The sequence below is a fragment of the Myxine glutinosa genome, chromosome 1 (genome assembly GCF_964187855.1).
Source record: "Myxine glutinosa chromosome 1, kmMyxGlut1.1, whole genome shotgun sequence".
Taxonomy (NCBI): Eukaryota; Metazoa; Chordata; class Myxini; order Myxiniformes; family Myxinidae; genus Myxine; species Myxine glutinosa.
This window is the reverse complement of record NC_136261.1, coordinates 50,908,361-50,928,435: the sequence shown is the minus strand read 5'-3', so window position 1 is coordinate 50,928,435 and position 20,075 is coordinate 50,908,361. Positions and strand designations below refer to the sequence as shown.

The following is a 20,075-nucleotide window of genomic DNA, read 5'->3' as shown; positions in this document are numbered from 1 at the left end:
GAAACCCATTCAGGGCCACACGTTGACGACGACTAGAGAGGAAGTCCGCCAGCCATGCGTGGAGATTTCCATGGATACCAAAGGAGGAGAGTTTGGTGAGCAGAGCGGGGTGCCAGACCGTGTCGAAGGCACGTGATATGTCGAGGGAGACAGCTCTAATTTCCTGTTTGGCATTGAGGACCTCCATCCATTGTTGAGACAGCAGAAGCAGCATGTCCAGAGTAGAGTGACCTGGTCTGAAACCAAATTGATGATCAGAGATCAAGCCATTGGAGAAGAGGAAAGATTTCATATCCAAAGCAATGATGGATTCCATGACTTTGCTGATAATTGGGAGAAGGCTGATTGGTCTGTAGTTGCTAGGATCTGTTTTTGCACCTTTTTTGTGCAAAGTTATTTGACGTTCTTCCTTATGCCAAGATACACCGACACACCAGATTAGAAGTTGGTACTTCGCTTATTTTCAAGATATTCCGCTCACACGGTTCAGACAAAAATGGCATCAGACATACATGGCGGCGGCCATCTTGGATTTTGACGTGGCGGCCTAATTTTCAATAGGGTTCTTCCATATGCCTAGTTGCACCCACACACCAAATTAGAATTCGGTCCTTCACTTATGCATGCACGCATGGACGGACGGACGCACACATGGACGGAGGGGAAAACCATAGTCCCCCTTTCGCTCCGCGGTGCGACAGGGAACAATAACTGCAGTTTGCATGTCCACCTTCTTTGTGCAGCATTGGGTTAAATGTCGAGTTGTGTGCAGGTAAATGTGATCGGGAAGAAGCAGCTAATTTCCAAAAGGATGTGCCTCAAAACGTTTGGAAATCATCTGTTCCGATTGAAGAGTCAAACGATGCATCAACAAGAATCCAGCAGCACTTCTCCTCTTGTTGATCCAGGTTTGTGTCATCTTGCAGGAAGTGCTGTATTAGGCTTCGAAATGTCATTTGATTAATTTCTGTGTCAGTCACATTTTTTATGGTGACAGAAAAGTTGTTCCCAGTTTGTGGGGAAAACGATTCCATTTTGTCTCCAGCTGGATAGTTTGTGACTCTGTGTTATAAAGTTTCGTTTGCGTTGCAGTGAAGATTCCTCGTCCATCCTCCTCTCCCTTTTATTTGATCCTATCACCTCAAGTTTATTTCCTCCCTCCCCCAAATCCACTAACCAACTTCCCATTTGCCCAAGTACCCTATACATTCCCTTGGTTCATCCAAATGAACTGAAAGTGATGGCACACGCACGGGAGGCCTTGAAGACATTTGCCTTGAAGACATTTCTTCCTTTTTTTTTTTTTTTTTTTTTTGCATACAGAATCGAGGCTCGTGAAAGAGCTAACATTTAGTAAACAAACAAATCAAACAAACAAGCAAACAAAGTGTATAAAAAGCGGAGTGGCAGACAAGATGGGGAGAAAAGGGGAGGAAGCACAGAAACACAACATTTGAGAGCAGGGACATCGGGAGATGTGTGGGAGGGAGAGGGCTTGGGGGGAGGCAGGATAGGTATAAAACGCAAGGACACCAAGGACTTCCAGGAAAGCAGTTGGTATTTCAAAAAAGTGGATTTGGGGTGAAATTAGCTGGGGTAGAAAAGATCAAGGTTTTGGATTGGGGAAGATAAGAGATGGTGGTGAACAGCAGTTTTAAAGACCTGGAGGGAGGAGTGGGATTGAAGAGAGTGAGGGAGTTTGTTCCAGGGGCGGGAGAAAAGAGGAATGAAGGAGTGAAGGTGAGCAGAGAGTCTTGATTTTGGCAGTTTAACCATAAGAGGGTTGCAGGCAGATCTTGTGCGACCTGTAGGAATATTTGGGGGACAGCACAGACAGGGCTGGGGGGGCTAGGCCGGAGAGGAGTTGGTAGAAGACGGAAAGACCACGAACCTGCCTGCGGTGAGTAAGTGAAAGGCCCTTGGAGATAGCGTCATCGCGGGAGATTCCAATGATTCTGAATGCTTTGGTTTCAACAGCGTGAAGACGAGCTAGGTGTGAGGCAGGAGCACCAGCCCAGAGGGGAGAGCAGTACTCCATTGAGCTGCAGATGAAAGCCTTGTATGTGGTGAGGAGCTCAGGTGTGCCAAGGAAGGACTTCGCACGACGGAGGATGCCCAGTCGGCGACTGGCTTTGGAGGCCAGCTTGGAAATGTGGTTTTCCCAGGAAAGATCATTGCAGATAGTGAGACCCAAAAGCTTGAGTGACAGAACTTCTTGGAGAGGATTATTCAGAAAGTAGATGGGAGGGTTGTCCAGTCGGTCTTTTCGGAGAGACATCGTAAGAGTGTGAGATTTGTCAGGATTGAAAGACATGTTCCACTTGTTTGCCCAGTCTGTGATTTTGTCCAGGTCTACAGAGAGTGAGGAGGCTGCAGACTGCCGATCTGAGGGATGAGGAATGGAGCGGCAGAGAGTGGAGCCATCAGCAAAGAGATAGAGAGGATTTTCAAGAGAGTCAGAGAGATCATTGATGAAGACCAGAAAAAGCACAAGGCCCAGAACACTGCCTTGGGGAACTCCAGCCTGAACAGGAAGAGGAGATGAGAGAAACCCATTCAGGGTCACACGTTGACTACGACTAGAGAGGAAATCCACCAGCCATGCGTGGAGATTTCCATGGATACCAAAGGAGGAGAGTTTGGTGAGCAGAGCGGGGTGCCAGACCGTATCGAAGGCATGTGATATGTCGAGGGAGACAGCTCTAATTTCCTGTTTGGCATTGAGGACCTCCATCCATTGTTGAGACAGCAGAAGCAGCATGTCCAGAGTAGAGTGACCTGGTCTGAAACCAGTGACCTTTTCCACCTTGTCAGGAGGAAAGGACACAGAGTCCAGGAGCAGCTGGGTACGACTGGGTACGGTGGGTACAGAGAGGGATGGGTTTGGGACACAAGATTTAGACGCAAACACAGAGTTGAGGCATTCAGCTTTTTCACGTGCGGAGTCAGCTGTGTCGCCATTTGAGGTAAGGGAGGGGATGGAGGGGGAACAAACACCAGAAACAGATTTGACGAGACGCCACCAGGATTTGGAAGAGGGAGACAGATAAGAGAGTTCGGTCTTGAGAACGGAGAGATAGTGTTTCCTGGCTCTCCTGAGGGTGGACACACACTTGTTTCGGGCTTTGTGAAAAGAAATGAGATTTCCTTCCTTTGGATTTGCTTTCCAGGAGACGAAGGCAAGTTGTTTCTGGGCAACAGCCTCACCACAAGATTCCGTGTACCATGGACGGGAGGAAGGGTATGACAACTGAAGACGAGATGGGATAAATCTGTGCATGAGAGAGCAATTTACTTTGGAAGAATTCCCAGGATGAGTTGATGTCAGAGGTGGTAGAGATGGGAGACCAGTCCTGATGATTGATGGCTGCTTGAAGACCGTGTCAGTTGGCCTGAGTGAAATGCCAGACTCGTCGACGCTGAGCAGGCTCCCTGAGAATGGTAAGAGAGATGTCCACTTTAACAAGCACATGATCAGATGAGCCGATTGGAGCAGAAGAAGAGCAGCAGACATTTTCAGTGAAGTTAGTCATAACCAAGTCCAGAAGAGAGGATGCTCCGTTGACTGAGATCCGGGTCGGGAAATTGACAGATTGTTTCAATCCCAGTGAGTCGCAGAATTCCTTTGCTGAGGAGCCATGGCTGGTGAGAGAGGTACCCACACCCAGCCCACTGGCATGGTGACAATTGAAATCACCACATATGAGGAAGAGAGAGTTGGGATGAGTAGATAGAAGTTGGTCCATATTATCAGACAGCGAGATGTAGATGGAGTCATCACTGTTTGGTGGACGGTACAACACACATGAGCAAGAGGTGGGAGCGAAGGGGAAGCCATAGCCAGAGGTATTCCTGGGGGTGAGGTGGAGAGAGTGCAGTGCAGGGCGAGTGAGGAAGAGAGCTTTTGTTAAAGATAACCCCACCTCCAGGATGAGGCTCAGGTCTATCATACCGGAGGAGGGAGTAACCCGGGAGAGATACTAAGGAATCAAAGACATCATGAAGAAGGAAAGTTTCTGTTAAGCAGATCATGTCTGGTTCGTCAGAAGCATCCTGTATGGAGAGATCAGTTAGGTTTGAATGAAGGCCCCAGATGTTTGAGGTCCATACCGTTAATGAAGAGGAAGGGGGAGCATCGGATACAGAACAGGGGGGAGGTGGGGTAGGGTAAGATGTGGAAGAGGTGGAAGAGGTAGGGAGAGCTGTTGAAGGTGTGTCAGAGATTTCAGAATAGCTCGGAGAAAGGGAAGAATGGGGCGGACAAAAGGTTTGATAGTGATTGGGTGAGGCACAATGAGGTGTTATTTGAGGAGGGGGAAGAGTGAGGCAGAAAGTTGGGGGAGATGGAGGTGAGAGTTGGAAGGGGGAAGAAGCGGGGAGGACGCTTTGAGGAGGAGGGGTGAGAGGGGGGAAATGGAGAATAAATGAGGGTGGGGAGATTTGAAGTGGAGGGGGGAGTTTATGAGGAGAGGGGTTAAGGGGGAGTTTAGGAGGGAAGGGGCAAGGGGGGAGATTTGAAAGGGATGGGTGATGGGGAGGATTTGGAGGGGAGGGGGAAGATTCGATAGGGATGGGTGATGGGGAAGATTTGGAGGGGAGGGGTGATGGGGAAGAATTGGAGGGGAGGGGTGAGATTGGATTTTAGAAAGTGTACGATTAATGGGAAACGAGCATTTATTGCAAAATGAGTTACTTGTGACCCTCGAGTCAAAAATACGTTTAAGGACGCTGGAGGGAGGATGGAGTGCAGGAGAGTTTAGGGAATGTAGAAAAGAGGCACTGTAAGAGATGGAATTTTTTTTGGGATGAATAGATTTGGTGAGCAAGTCGAAAGCAACCTTTTAAAGAAGAGGAAAAAATAGGTGTTGTAATATATGACAGAATACAGAACTTGAGGGGAAGGTTTAAACATTTTAAAGTTTAACAGTGAAAACTATCTGGCGAAATGGGGGAGAAACACGTGGTCGAAGAACGAACGAATAAGAACGAATAAACGAATAAGATCAACGAATAAGAACAGAGAAGGAAATGTTTTTTTTTTTTTTTTTTTTTTTTTTTTTCCAGAGTTGAGATTTTAAACAAGGAAGTAGGCTATGGGGTGAAAAGACTGGGAAAAACAGAGAACGAAAGTTATTGGAGCACAAACGACGGACCGCTGAGAGAAAAACAAAGCCTCAAGGTTGGACACTGTACAAGTCCTCAAAAGACACAACACTAATTAACACAATTTTCTATACAGGTATGAAAGATTTACACCGAGAATCTTCCTCCGGACACACAATACGTACACACACCATAAAATAAATACAGTTATAACGAAATTACAAATGGGAACAATTACTTAACTTCGATTTCGATGGAGAGCGTGGACAGCTGCGAATAAACGAAACCTCGCCCGCAAGACCGGAAGCGGAAGTCCAAGGTTTATTTTAAGGTTTATTTGTCATGAATATGGGGCAAACATGGATGACATGTGTTACGGATTCGTCACTTCCGTTGTTGTGGTTCTCATCCACTGTAAACATTTTTGGTTGCATGTACTATTATTGTTATCATAGTACATGCAACCAAAAAAAAATGTTTACAGTGGATGAGAATTCATTATTATTTTTTGTTGTTATTATTATTAGAATGTTATTATTAGAATTATTATTGTTATCAGCCTGGTGTTGGCTTAGCGGTTAGGGTGCCGGCTTGGGATCCTCGGATCCTGGGTTCGAATCCCGGTCATCACTAAATTAACACCAGGGGGGTTGACTCAGCCTGTCATCCTTCCGAGGTCGGCAAATTGAGTACCAGCTTGCTGGGATGAATGATCCCGGTGTGTACCCCGGTTTAGAATAGGTACACCATATCCCTGCACATCGTAAGAGGCGACTAAAGGTTGGCGTCAGGAAGGGCATCCGGCCATAAAAACATTGCCTCAAACAGGGAACCATGATTGTCATGGGGCCGCAAGGCTAACCCCCAGTCTAGCGGGTAAAATGGCCTTAAAACGATCATTCATATATTATTTGTACTATTATTGTTATCGTTTAGGTGAAATCGAGATAACTGTTTTCAAAAGGTAAAAAAGTTAATGTTTTAAAAAGAAACCGGAAACCGGATCGGGAACCTGATGAAGAAGAAGAGAAAAGGAGGCAGAGCGAGTGAGGTCGGAGAAGGAGCCGAGCTGCGTTGAGGTTTTGAGCAAACGCTGGCGAACGGGGATCATTAGCGAACTTTGGGGTTTCCTGGGAAAGGGATTCCTGCGACAGAGTTATTATCGCTGTGACAGATAAACCTGCCTGACAGGTTTTGCGGTTGATTCCGAAGAGAATCATTGGAGTGCCGTTACATCTCGAGAACGGACCGTTGGCCATTTTGCCTCGCGCCTGACTTCGCCTCACTCCAGCTTTTTCACCTCGCTTCAACCATTTCACCGCATCCAGACGTTAACCTGGTGTGTGTGTGTAACGTGGATTTTGAGTGTGAATTTGCAGTTCGCTGATTGGGAGCCGTTGAACGTCCATACCCGAAGGTGTGATTTCCCAGCCGCCTCTTGAGGACACTTTTGCCTATCTTTGGCAGTGTGACTGTCAACCGAGCGGGATTCTGGTCTCGGTACAACATCGTTCTGACGATCACTAGAGCGTGGATCGACTTTGGTTTGAAGCTGGGACAGAGACATTGGGAATGTTATTTTCGCTCACTTGGAGCACAGTGAGTTATATTGTACGAAACTGATGGTACCATCATAGGAATGATATATTGGTTGTACAATTGATTAATATTGTTATTGTGCTGTTATTCTTGTGTGATCTTAATACAATACTTGTTTGTTGGTAACAATTGGTGTGGTTTCACCATTGATCTTTGACACTCGGAGTCAACCCCCCTGGGCTCGGATGTACACCGTGACCGGGGTTTGGGGAGGAGCACGTAACACATGAGCAGTTTGGAACAGTCCAAGCAAAATCATCAGACATCAGTAGGGAGAAGGGAGTATTCAACTTGTATGCAAGAAAGTAAATAAAACCTAACCCACACCTGGTGCCACAGATTACATTTGCACACATATTTAAAATTGCAGGTGAGGACTTTCCTCTGACTGATGTGCAGGGTGGAAGGTGATGATGCAGGAAGGCAATGAACATGATAAACCGATTTTTCACAGTTTTGTTGAAATCTTCGAATGCTCCTATTGAACCCGCTTTTGGCAAATCGGTTGCTCTTACTTGATGGTTGAAACAATATCTTGAAGGTTGCTTCAAGCTTTCTTTGGTGTTGAAGAAGTTGAGGCACCACTGAGTACATGGGTGTTTCTTACCATTCCTGTTTGATGCTTGAGATGACGTTCATCTTGAAACGTTTTTGATGAGTGCGTAATGTGCTTTCTCCTCAACTTGAAAATAGAGAAGGTCAATATGGGTTTCTTCATCGTTGCAGGTGTTCGACTTCCTTTGTATTTGTATTTTCTTAAAATCTGTTTTTACCATATGTGTGAATGCTTTGAATGTTTCCTTTTGAAATTGATGAATATATTCTAACTTCATCGGGTACGTCAATCCATCAAGTTTTCGTGTACATCATACTTCTTGTCATGGCTGAGCCTTCCAGGATTCCATTTTGGTGGGTGATCGTATGTGCGAATAGACTTGAGGAAATATTTATTATCTCGATTTTTTTTCACATTCACCACAACTGTGTTTTAGCGTTATCCCCTTCAGTAATTCGATATAGGAAGAAGCTTGAATGAAGAGTTTTATTGTAAGGTGTGTATTTCCAAGAAAATGATTCTATCAATAATCTACTTCCTTCCATGTTCCTGTCACCATTCATTTCATAGCTGTGAAGTTCATCATGAATATGGTTGTCTTCATCGTTGCTGTGAAGCTGTGATTTCATGGCTGTGAAGTTCATCATGAACATTGTCAATCGTGAAAACTTTAACATGAAGTAATATACTTGAAGGGTTGTACTCACGTGAAGGGTTTGTACGGTGTAGGGCAATGCTGTTTTGAACAGTGTTTGTCTGTCCGTACACCTACAAGCGTACACCAATCAGAGCAGAGTATCTGCTCACATGACCATTACATTTGCATATTTAAGGAAAACGAAATATAATAACCTTCTGTGAAATGTTTTTGGGAATCCCATTGGGTGTGGTAAGGGTATGTAGGAGGTTTCAGAAATTCATCAATACAAATATGATTTGTCTTCCTCAATACAATTGCATGCTTGATTGGCCAGGCCCCCCCTAAAAATGACAATTTTTATCGAGGTGACCCACATCGTCATCAAGGGATTTATTTTGCTGCGGGTCGTGTTTGTTATGATTTTCACGATCAAGGAATTCTTGATCAGAAAAATCTTCATCAAACTCACTTTCTGATGAATGTGAAGAGAGTTACGTGGCCATTATCCATTGCGTTGAGACAACCATGCCTTTGATTACGTCATGCAGATGACATCATGACCATCCTATTTTTAGGGGTGGTACCTGATGGGTTTGCATTTTCATCTGCAACACCTCAAAAATTATTAGAATTAAAAGCCACATTCAGTTCTTTGTTTATTGCTTTAAAATCACATCTGCTTGGAAATCGGCCAACATTACCGCTCAACACAAAAAGGTGCACAAACAGATCCTTGCAACTGCACACCAGTCAGCCTGCTCCCAATCATCAGCAAAGTCATGGAATACATAAATGTTTCTGATATGAAATCCTTCCTATTCTCCAATGGCTTGATCTCTGATTATAAATTTGGATTCAGACCAGGTCGTTCTACTTGGACATGCTGCTTCTGCTGTCTCAACAATGGATGGAGGTCCTCAACGCCAGATAGGAAATCAGAGCATTCTCCCTTGACGTTCCTCGTTCCTTCGATACCGCCTGGCACCCCGCCCTGCTCACCAAACTCTCATCTTATGTTATCCATGGAAAACTCCACGCATGGCTCGTGGACTTCCTCTCGTGTCGTAGTCAACGTGTGGCTCAAAATGGAATTATCTCATCTCCTCTTCCTGTCCAGGCTGGACTTCCTCGAGGCAGTATTCTGGGCTTTGTGCTTCTTCTGGTCTTCATTAATGATCTCTCCAGCTCTCTGGAAAATCCTCCATCTATTTGCTGATGAATCCACCCTCTGCGGCTACATATCTCAACCCTCAGATCGGCAGACAGCAGCCTCTTCACTCTATGCCGACCTGGATAAAATCACAAACTGGTCAAGCAAGTGGAACATGCCATTCAATCCTGACAAATCTCACAATCTCACTATGTCTCTCCGAAAAAATCATCTGGAAAACCCTCCCATCCACTTTCTCAACAATCCTCTCAAAGAAGTTCTGTCACTCAGGCGTTTGGGTCTCATTATCTGCCAATGATCTTTCAAGGGAAAACCACATTTCCAAGCTGGCCTCACTGGGCATCATTTGTCGTATGAAGTCCTTCCTTGGCACCAATGAGCTCCTCACCACATAAAAAGCTTTGATCCTCAGCTTGATGGAGTACTGCTTTCCCCTCTGGGCTGGTACTGCTGCCTCACACCAAGCTCTGCTTCTTGGTGTGAAATCAAAGGATTTTAGAATCGCTGGTGTCTCCCAAAATAAAGCTGAGGGCCTTTCACCCTCTCACTGCAGGCAAGTTGGCGGCCTTTCTGTCTTCCACCGACTCCTCTCCGGCCTAGCTCCCCTGATCTGTCCCCTAATTATTATTGCAGGACACACAAGAACTGTCAGCAACCCTATTCTGGTGAAACTGCCAAAATCGAGACACTCTGCTCACGTTCACTCTTTCATTCCTCTTTTTTTCCCCGCTTCTGGAACAAATTCCCACACTCTTTTCAATCCCACTCCTCCCTCCAGGTCTTCAAGACTGCTGTCCACCCCAATCTTTTATCTTCCCCCATCCAACTCCTTGATCTTTTCCACCCCCATGGATATACCCCAAATCCATTTTTAACAAATGCCGTTTTTTTCTCTTCCTGAAAGTCCTTGTATTGTCCATCCTGTTTATCCTTTACCTCACCCCAGCCCTCCCTCACACAGATCTGCCGAAGTCCCTGTTCTCTGCTCTTCTTGTGCTTCCTTCTCTCTCCGCCACTTGTCTCCGCTACCTTTATTATATATGGGTTAGCTCTTACACAAGCCTCGACCTGGTTTAAAAAATACAATACCAATAGCCTAACAATAGCATAGCCAGGCTTGCTTGATGAGGATAGTAGGACCTGGGTGGGGATACCAGTTAGCTGTTACCAAAAAATGTATTTTAAATTTTTTAATGTATTCAATTTTTTTCATTTCAGGCAGAGACAACCTCTTCTGGATAAATGATCTCTCCGTGAATTGAATGACTTGACTTGGGTAAAAATGGTTCTGTGAAAAACCAACGAATGGCAAATGATGAATCGATAAATTCCACATACCTGTGCCACCTTCAGTCAAACGTCAGGAATTGACAGCAGGTTTTTGAAGTACAGTGAAACCTTGACTTACGAGTTTAATTCTTTCTGTGACCGAGCTCGTAACTCAATTTGCTCGTTTCTCAAATTAAATTTCCCCATTAAAAGGCATTGAAATGCTATTAATCCGTTCCAGCCCCCAAAAAACCACACCAATTTTTTTTGTTACGTGTTTTTAAATAAGAAAAATGTACTTTATAAATAACAAATAATGTATAAACAAGCACGACCTCGTATATACTGTTCATAATAAAAGAGAATGTTGTAGCGACCCATGGGTCCCCCAAGCAAGACCGGCATCAGAATCTCCTTGCTCCAGCCGGTGACGTCACCGGCGGGGATCCCCGGCGCCAGAGTGGCTGGTCACGTGACCGCCAAAGCATCCCGCGCGTGCGGGTATAATGAGCTACACCTGTGGATCACGTGACCACCGAAGCACGCCTCGCTTGAGAGGCGTGGCTTTCGGTTTCGGTTTTTGGTTTTGCTTTATAAGGCAGTCCGATAAACGGGCTTTTTAGTGTTCCCGAGTTGGTTTTACGAATAAACATCTTCTCGGACGAGTTTGTGCCTTGCCATCCTTTTATCCGTATTCTGCTGGAGTCCAGACTCCTTCAATGTAAATAAATAAACTGGTTTTATAATGTAAAGTAGTAATAAACAATGTAAAGAAAACAAAGCAGCAGCGATATACGGCAGAGATGCTTGCACGGCAAGATAACCACGTGACCGGAACCCACCTGGTGGCGGGTGGCGTAAGCTCCAAAATAACCAAAATGCGAAAACAAAGCAGCAGCGATATACGGCAGAGATGCTTGCACGGCAAGATAACCATGTGACCGGAACCCACCTAGTGGCGGGTGGCGTAAGCTCCAAAATAACCAAAATGCGAAAACAAAGCAGCAGCGATATACGGCAGAGATGCTTGCACGGCAAGATAACCACGTGACCGGAACCCACCTGGTGGCGGGTGGCGTAAGCTCGTAACTCAGATCTCGGTTCGCATCTCAAAGCAATAAACCGCCCGAGCGACGGCTCGTATCTCGGAAAACTCGAAAGTTGATGCACTCGTAAGTCAAGGTTTCACTGTATTTGGACTTTAAAAAAAAACGTTCCCAATCTGAATGTTGCTATGTCTAGTTGATGGTGAAACTGCAAATTGGGAAATCTGCGAATGTCACGGATGGAAACATTTTCCTCATTTTCTCATTCTGCTTTAAACTCAATATCTCTCTATTTTAATTCCAAACAGCTTCATTCATCATTCCAATCACAAGTTAACACATCAAAATATAATGTTAAATCTAAATTTAATTGAGATGTTATCAAACCAGTGAACCATAATTGTATTGAGGAAGAAAAATCATAATTGTATTGAGGAATTTCTGAAACCTCCTACCTACCCTTACCACAACCGCTGGGACCCCAAAAACATTCCACAGGTTATTATATTTCCTTTTAGAGTAAAACATGTAAATGTGGTGATCATGTGGCCAGATCCTCCACTCTGATTGGTGTACGCTTGTAGGTGTATGGATAGACAAACACTGTTCTAATCAACATTGCCCCACGCCGTCCAAACCCCTGACATGAGTACGATCCCCCTCAGTTTATGACTTCATGTTGAAGTTTTCAAGATTGACAGTGTTCATGATGAACTTCACAACTATGAAATGAATGATGACAGGAACATGGAAGGAAGCAGATTTATAGTAGATAAAATCATTTTCTAGGAAATACACACCTTAAAATCGGTCTTTCTTCCGACATTGTATTATTGAAGGGGATAACGCTAAAACACAGTGGTGGTGAATGTGAAAAAACATCGAGATAATAAATGTTTCCTCGTCTATTAGCGCACAAGATCACCGACCAAAGTGGAATCCTGGGAGGCTAAGCCATGGCAAGTATGAAATACACGAAAGGTTGATGGATTGACGTTCCCGATGAAGTTAGAATATATTCATAACTTTGAAAAGGAAACATTCAAAGCATTCACTCATATGGTAAAAGCAGCTTCTAAGAAAATCTATGGATGAAGAAAGTCGAACACCTAGAACAATGAAGAAAACCATATTGACCTTCTCTATTTTCAAGTTGAGAAAGCACATTACGCACTCATCAAAAACGTTTCAAGATGAACGTCATCTCAAGCAACTAACACGAACAGTAAGAAACACCCACGTACTCAGTGGTACCTCAACTTCTTCAACACCAAAAGAAAGCTTGAAGCAACCTTGAAGATATTGTTCCATTCATCAAGCAACATCAATTGATTTTCTAAAACCGGGTTCAAGAGGAGCATTCGAAGATTTCAATAAAACTGTGAAAAATCGGTTTATGATGTTCATTGCCTTCCTGCATCATCACCTTTGTTGAAGAACTGGTGAGGTGTGCTTGTCTGAGCAATGTTCACAGACACCTTTGCTTCGGTTGGAGAGATTTTTATTTCTTATTGGAGAAGAAACTTGGCTTGATAAAGCTCTGATTTACCTCACACAGTACATACGCATACAAAAGTTGAGCAGAGCTCCATGGAAAAGTTAACTTGATTACAGCACAGAATATGCAACATAATACAGCAAATCAGGTAAGTCTTCTTCTGCCGTTTTCTCCCAGATTTCTCTCTTTATCAGAGCAAAGTCCTTTGAAGTTTCCCAGGAGAACCCCAAGGACCTGTGGGAATTTCAGACATTCTGGTCCCGCATCTGGATCTGCTCATGCAAGCCATGACAACCAGTAGGTACGCTTTGAGATGTCAAACTGAAAGATGAGTTTTCGAAAAGTTACCCCATGGGTAACTTTTTCCTCTGGAATCATTTGGCAATCATTACACTGCAGTGTACCACTTGCATTGGAAGAGTCAAATTAGATGAATGTACATCTGCTCTTACTTGCACTGAAAGATGCATGCATGGAGAAGAATTTGCTGATCATACAGTTTTTTAAATCCACAGTATAGCATTATTCATTGGCACAGCACATTAATACATTTTCCACATGTACCTATTCAGAGTATTTTATACACCATTCATATTTCTGTGATTTTCCTAAAAGATGAAAATACAGACAGAATTGTAATTAGCTACAGGGACACTCATGCAGAAGGATGGTCTCAATTTGATTAATTAAGTAGAAGCGAAACTTCTCCACCTTCCACCCTGCACATCACAATCAGAGCAAAGTCCTCACCTGCAATTTTAAATGTTTGTACAAAAGTAATCTGTGGCACCAGGTGTGGGTTAGGTTTTATTTATTTTCTTGCATACAAGTTGAATACTCCCTTCTCCCTGCTCATGTCTGTTGATTTGCTTGGACTGTTCCAAACTGCTCATGTCATCCATGTTTGCCCCCATATTCATGACAAATAAACCTTTAAAAAGGTAAGAAACGTCTTCAAGGCATCTGCCCTCCCGTGTGTGTGCCATCAATTTCAACACATTTGGGGGACACAGGGGAATGGATATGATACTTGGGTAAATGGGAAGGTAGTTAGTGGATTTGTAGGAGGGAGGAAAGAGATTTGAGGTGATAGGATCAAAAAAAAGAGAGGAGGATGTACGAGGAATCTTTACTGTAACGCAAACCAAACTTCATTACACAAAGTAACAAACTTTCCAGCTGGAGTTACAATGGAATTGCTTTCCCCTCAAACTGGGAACAACTTTCCTGTCTACATAAAATATGTGACTGACACAGAAAATTAATCAAATGACATTTTGAAGCGTAATACAGCACTTCCTGTTAGGTCGCACAAACCTGGATCCACAAGAGGAGAAGTGCTGCTGGATTCTTGTGTTGATGAATCGTTTGACTCTTCAATCGGAACAGATGATTTCCAAACGTTTTGAGGCACATCCTTTTGGAAATTAGCTGCTTCTTCCAGATCACCTTTACCTGCACACAACATGACATTTAACCCAATGCTGCACAAAAATGTAGCATGCAAACTACTGTTACTCAAATTTCGTTTACAACTCAGAACTTGATTTAGGTTTAAATAAAAATTTGAGAATTGAATATTTTCTTCCCTTTTTAATATAGAAGTTGTTGAAGGGAAAAAAACAATTTTCACATTTTGCAAGTTTATCCAGCAATGGGTTGTCGTTTGTTTTTGAATGAAAATTTGACAAAGAAATCGTTCAGATTGGTCAATCGAGGATTTCCATGATATCACTAATTATAGATTTTCCATGATATAAAGCATGTGTTGCACTATAACAGTATTCCGGTGCAGGGTGATGAGGTAGATGGATCAGTGCAGAGTCACCATTCCAATTCCAAATTCTTTTACTGGAATAATAATCAAAGATGCACAACATGAGATGCCGGCCTGGTGCATTCAAACACAATATTCGCGGCAACCGGATGTCCTGTCAGAACAGTCGTGTTGTTCACCGTTCAATTAATCATGCACAGAATGCTTGCATTAATCCTAATATCCCAACAAATAACATCGCCAACCAAACAACGTAATCAATCACGGTATCACTGTACCATCATTGTCCCCAGAACACATTTGGTATGATGGATTGACAGAAATGGTTTGACTCAACGCTTCCATTGTTCCCTGAGTTGGTAGGCCTTAACTAAAAACAACCCAATAATGCACTATGCGAATTTACTTGCAACATTGATAATAAACTCAACAACATCATGCCTCAATATTCACTATTTTAAGAGAAATCGATCCATACCTGGAATAGTAATCGCAGATATAAAACAGGAGATGCAGGCTTGGTGCCTTCCGATACGCCGTTCGCAGCAACTGAGGCGCTGTAAGAGCAACTGTGTTGTTACCACCCGGTGGTGAGCAGTTGCATCTCCACTCTGTTATCATTCAGGCTGCCTTCTGCGTTTTAATATTAATCTCATCATTATTTTGAGGTTTTTTATGGGGTGGTAGTAATTTTAATGGGGGTAGTAGTTTTTCTTGTAACACTCTCCCCCTCAAAAGAAATGTCGTCCCGACATTCACTTCACCCGAACAACTGTTCGTTCTTCCATCACTCGTACGTACTCCCGAGGTTTTTACCACAAGTAGACAGAGATACTGGTGTCAGTTTCTTGCAAGACCTCCTCCAAAATCTTCAGCACCGTTTTCCAATTCAAGTCCTCCAACCCACATCCATTCTTTGGCATGCAGACCTTGGTTATTCCATGAGCAATGCAGTGGTTTCTCATTGCCTCCAAGCTTTCCTTCAAGCTGGTGCACATTGATCTCTGGTCAGCACTCTCCTTTGTGATGAGGTAGTACACAAATCTTTTCCCTTTTTTTAGCACCACACAATCTCCGGTCTCCCTTGTGTGACTGAACAGCTCTTGTTTACCGGAGCACTTCTCTTCAAAGAGTGTAAGCATTCCTGCTCCCATGGAGCAATCTCTGCTAATGCAGTATGCAAGAGTCTCTGTTGGGGGGCAGTTAAAGATGTCTCCATCAACCAACTGAATCCTGGATTCCTGGGTGCTTACTATCTTTCTCACCAAATATGGTTTTCCCAGTGACTCATAGGTCAATGTTTGTGGAGGTTTAATCCGTCTCTTTGGATGGGAATAGTTGCCATTGGAGGTGTCTTCTTGTACTACTTCTTCCTCCGATTCCAGGAGCTCTTGTGGTCCTTCACTGGTATGTCCCCCTGCCTCTTCACTGAGGCCCCAGTCTTCCAGTAGTTCTTTCTGCATGACCACCGGAGATGGAGATGGATTTTGCTGTCGTTGTACCCTTCTCCGTGGTTGAAATGCTGTGGCGTCAGGGTTGAGATCCGAGATATCCAATCCCTCCACTGTTCCCCATTGGGCTTGGTCCTCAAAGATTTCGTCTTCTGACTCACCAACTGGCTCAACCCCTTCCACAATGGAACCTTGGTGGCGTGTCCACCTTCTCCTCAGTCCTCGCTCACTCTGTGCTGTTTCCTCTCTGTGCGGTCTCTGCTGAGGTTCTGCCACCGGGAGGGAGTCACATGGCAACAGAAGATTGCGGTGGAGGGTCCTGGCTCTGCCTGTCCCATTTTCAGGTCTCATCTCATACACTGGGCTCTGGCGTCTTTCTTTCGACAATAACGTAAACCTGGTCCTCCCAGTCGGATCGAATCTTCCCAGGACCTCCCCTCTCACCAACATTCCTCACCAAAACCCGACCACCTGTTTGTATCTCTACACCGTAGACTCTTTTGTCATGTGACAGTTTTCCCCGAGTGGCCTGCTTGGCTGCAGTTTTGCTTGCGATTTCATATGCATCTCTCATCCTGCTCCTCCACTTTTCAACATGGTCAGCATAAGATCCCTCTTTCCCCTCAATGTCAAATCCAAATAGTAGATCTATCGGAAGTCTGGGAGACCTCCCATAGAGCAGAAAGTACGGTGAGAACCCTGTTGCTTCATTGCGGGTGCAGTTATAGGCATGCACCACACTTGCTAATGAGTTCTTCCAATTTTGTTTTTGTTCTTCAGTCAGAGTCCTCAGCATTGCCAGCAATGTCCTGTTAAACCTCTCTACCTGTCCATTTCCTTGAGGGTGGTATGGTGTGGTGTGTGAGCCTTTATTCCCACTTTGTTGATTCAACTGGGCCATCAGTTGATTTTCAAATTCTCGTCCCATATCGTGATGGATTCGTGTGGGAAAACCAAACTTCAGCACAAATTCACTGAATATCTTGTCGGCAACTGTCCTTGCTGACTTGTTGGTTGTTGCATATGCCTGTGCAAATCGAGTGAAATGGTCCATCACCACGAGAATGTACTAATACCCTCCTTTCAAGGTGCACGTTTCAAGGTGCAGGAAGTCGATGGACAGCAATTCAAAGGGAGATGTGGTCTTTATATTCAGCATGGGTGCTCGCGTGATCCGGCTTGGTTTTCACTTCATTAAGCACTCGCATTCCTGTGTCACAAATCTCTCCACATCCCACTGCATCCTTGGCCAGTAAAATCGGTCCCTGATAAGTTCTAACGTTCTTTCCGAGCCCAGGTGCCCCATATCTTTGTGCAGTTCCTTGTATACAAGTGGATGGTAGCAGCGTGGCAACACGAGTTGGGTCCTTGTTGCAGTCTTGCAATACAGGAAACCTTTGCTATTTACCTGCAGCTTTGACCACTCCCTCAGCAATGCCTTCACCTCAAGGCTTTCCTTTTCTACTGTCGCCTTGCTTGGGTGCTTACCCTGGTCTTTTAGCTTCAGCACCGGGCCAATGACAGGATCCTCTCTCTGAGTTGACTGGAGGTGACTCAGTGGAATGGGATGTAATGAGGTAGAAGGCTAGTCAAGTTGAATCTCTGTGGCCATTGCATTGATGGCCAATGGGCTTAGATGTGGCATGAAGTCCCTCTGTGTGTTGGACACCCCTTGAATGACAGCTTCAGCCACCTCTTGACTCATTCCTTCTGTACACCCATCCATTAACTTACAGAAATCAAGAGACATGTGAGACAGTCCATCCGCATCTGCGTTCATTCGGCCTGGCCTGTACTTGACATCAAAGTTGAAGTCCGCCAATTCAGCAACCCATCTCTGTCCAGTGGCATTCAGCTTTGCTGTTGTGAGTCCATATGTGTGTGGGTTGTTGTCTGTGTAGACAGTGAAGGAGGGCGCATGGTATAAGTAGTCCCTGAAGCGCTCACATATCGCCCATTTTAATGCCAGGAACTCTAACTTCCCTGAATGCAGGTTGTACTTCCTTTCTGGCGGTGAGAGTTCTTTATCCAAAAGCTATGACCCGCAGTTTCCCCTCCTGACGTTGGTACAACACTGTTCCCAAACCCTCCTGTGATGCATCACAGTGCAGCACAAATGACTGATCAAACTGAGGGGAACCTAAGACAGGTGGGCTGGTGAGGTGGCTGATTATCTGTTCCACTGCCTGTTGATGCTCTTCACTCCAGACAATAGGACATTTACTGGGCAACTGGCCTGTTTTTCTGCCATCTTTATTTTCCTTCCCCCCCTTCCTTTCTGTCTTTGACTGTAACTTAAGGTCAGGGGCTGCCAGTACATCATACAATGGCTTTGCGATCCGTGAAAAGTTCTGTATGTAAGACCTGTAGTAGGAGAGGAAATCCAGGACCTTCCTCAGCTCCCCAACCGTGGCTGGCTTTCGGTTTTTCAATTCCTGAACTGGTGCAGTTTCTGCCGGGTCCATGGTGTATTGGTGTCGCCCTCCTCTGACACCATCTTCCCCAGGAATCTCGCTCTCCACCTGAACATATCACATTTTTTGGGGGAGAGCTTCACCCCATGCTGTTGGTATCGCTGGAGTACTGTTCGAATGTGATGGACATGGTCCTCAAAGGTTTTACTGTGGACTAAATTATCATCTAAGTATGGTAGGCAGATGTCGTCCCGAAGACCTCTTAGACACTCCTCCATGTTAAGCTGGAACTCAACCGGAGCAGAACTCAGGCCGAAGGGAATGCGAACCCACTCATATAGGCCCCAGGGGGTGATGAAGGCAGTGAGAGGCCTACTTTCTTCATCCACACTCCCCTGGTGGTATGCCTTCCCCTGGTCCAGTACAGAGAACCATGAACTTCCGCTCAGACAGTCTAACATATCTTGAATCCGCGGAATTGGATGGCGATCTGGAATGGACTTACGATTGAGTTCCCTATAATCACAGCAGAGACGCAGGGTCCCATCCTTCTTCCGTACACAAACAATGGGCGAGGAGGAGTGAGACCTTGATGGTTTTATCCACCCGCAATTCAACATATCCTGCAGGTACTCCTTCACTTCCTTGTGCAGTGGTTTTGGGACTGAGAGGTACGTCTGCTGGACTGGTGTTGCATCTTTAAGGGTGATGTGCATTTTCAGTGATGGAATGAAACCAACATCTTCCTTATTTCTGGAAAAAGCACAGCACTCCTCTCGCAGCATCTTCTTCACCGTCACCTCTTGCTCGGTGGTTAGACCATCAAGGCTGACTGGTGGATCCCATGCCACTTCCCCACTGAACTGTTGGCCATTTGGTAGCACACCGGACATGTCCTCACCATTTATATGAGGTGTCATGGCTGGTGTCGGCGAGCTTGCCATCATTTCAACTGGCCGCACAGCTGCTGGGTAGACGGTTTTCACTGGTTGCAGTTGTCCTAACATGGAGCATTTGACCACTGTGATGCTGTGTTTTGTAGTGTTCACAACAGGGATGGCTGTCTTTGGACTGTTGCCTGGGTGAACCATCACCAGTACTTCTCCAACTTCTAGCCCTACCATCTCTTGCAGCCCTTCAGCTGGGGCAAATAGCATTGTTCGTTTTTCTTCCAGCTTCCCAGAATGTGCATGACATTGAATGGTGAACATCCGACCTGGTGGGATGCTGATCGGTAATCGACCTGTCCGCACTTGCCACCCATCGCCCTCGGAGGGCCTCACCTTTATGAGCTGGATGAACGTTTCTGCTGTTCTGGCATCCAAGGAGAAGGCATGTCTCACTGTTTCTACTGCTATCCGCCTTGGTGGTGCCCCATCTGATCCCATGAGCAGTTCTTCAATCACATTGTATCCAATTTTGATGGGTTCTTGTGCTACATTCGGATCACTTGACACCAGCATTGGGATCTGCAGCTTTTTTTGAGACTTCCTGTGCTGTGGAGCTGGAAGTCCACTTCAACCCACCCCAGAAAGGGGATTTCTGACCTAT

At 44.9% G+C, this 20,075-nt stretch overlaps 1 long non-coding RNA gene across 1 annotated transcript in view; it reads left to right on the top strand.

The window, feature by feature from the left end:
• Positions 1–775: 775 nt before the first annotated feature.
• The window catches only part of LOC144890652 (uncharacterized), a 53,621-nt gene continuing 34,321 nt past the window's right edge, over positions 776–20,075 (top strand). Inside the window, exon 1 of the long non-coding RNA XR_013622350.1 lies at positions 776–908. This is a non-coding gene — a long non-coding RNA (uncharacterized LOC144890652). The remainder of the gene's footprint in view (positions 909–20,075) is intronic.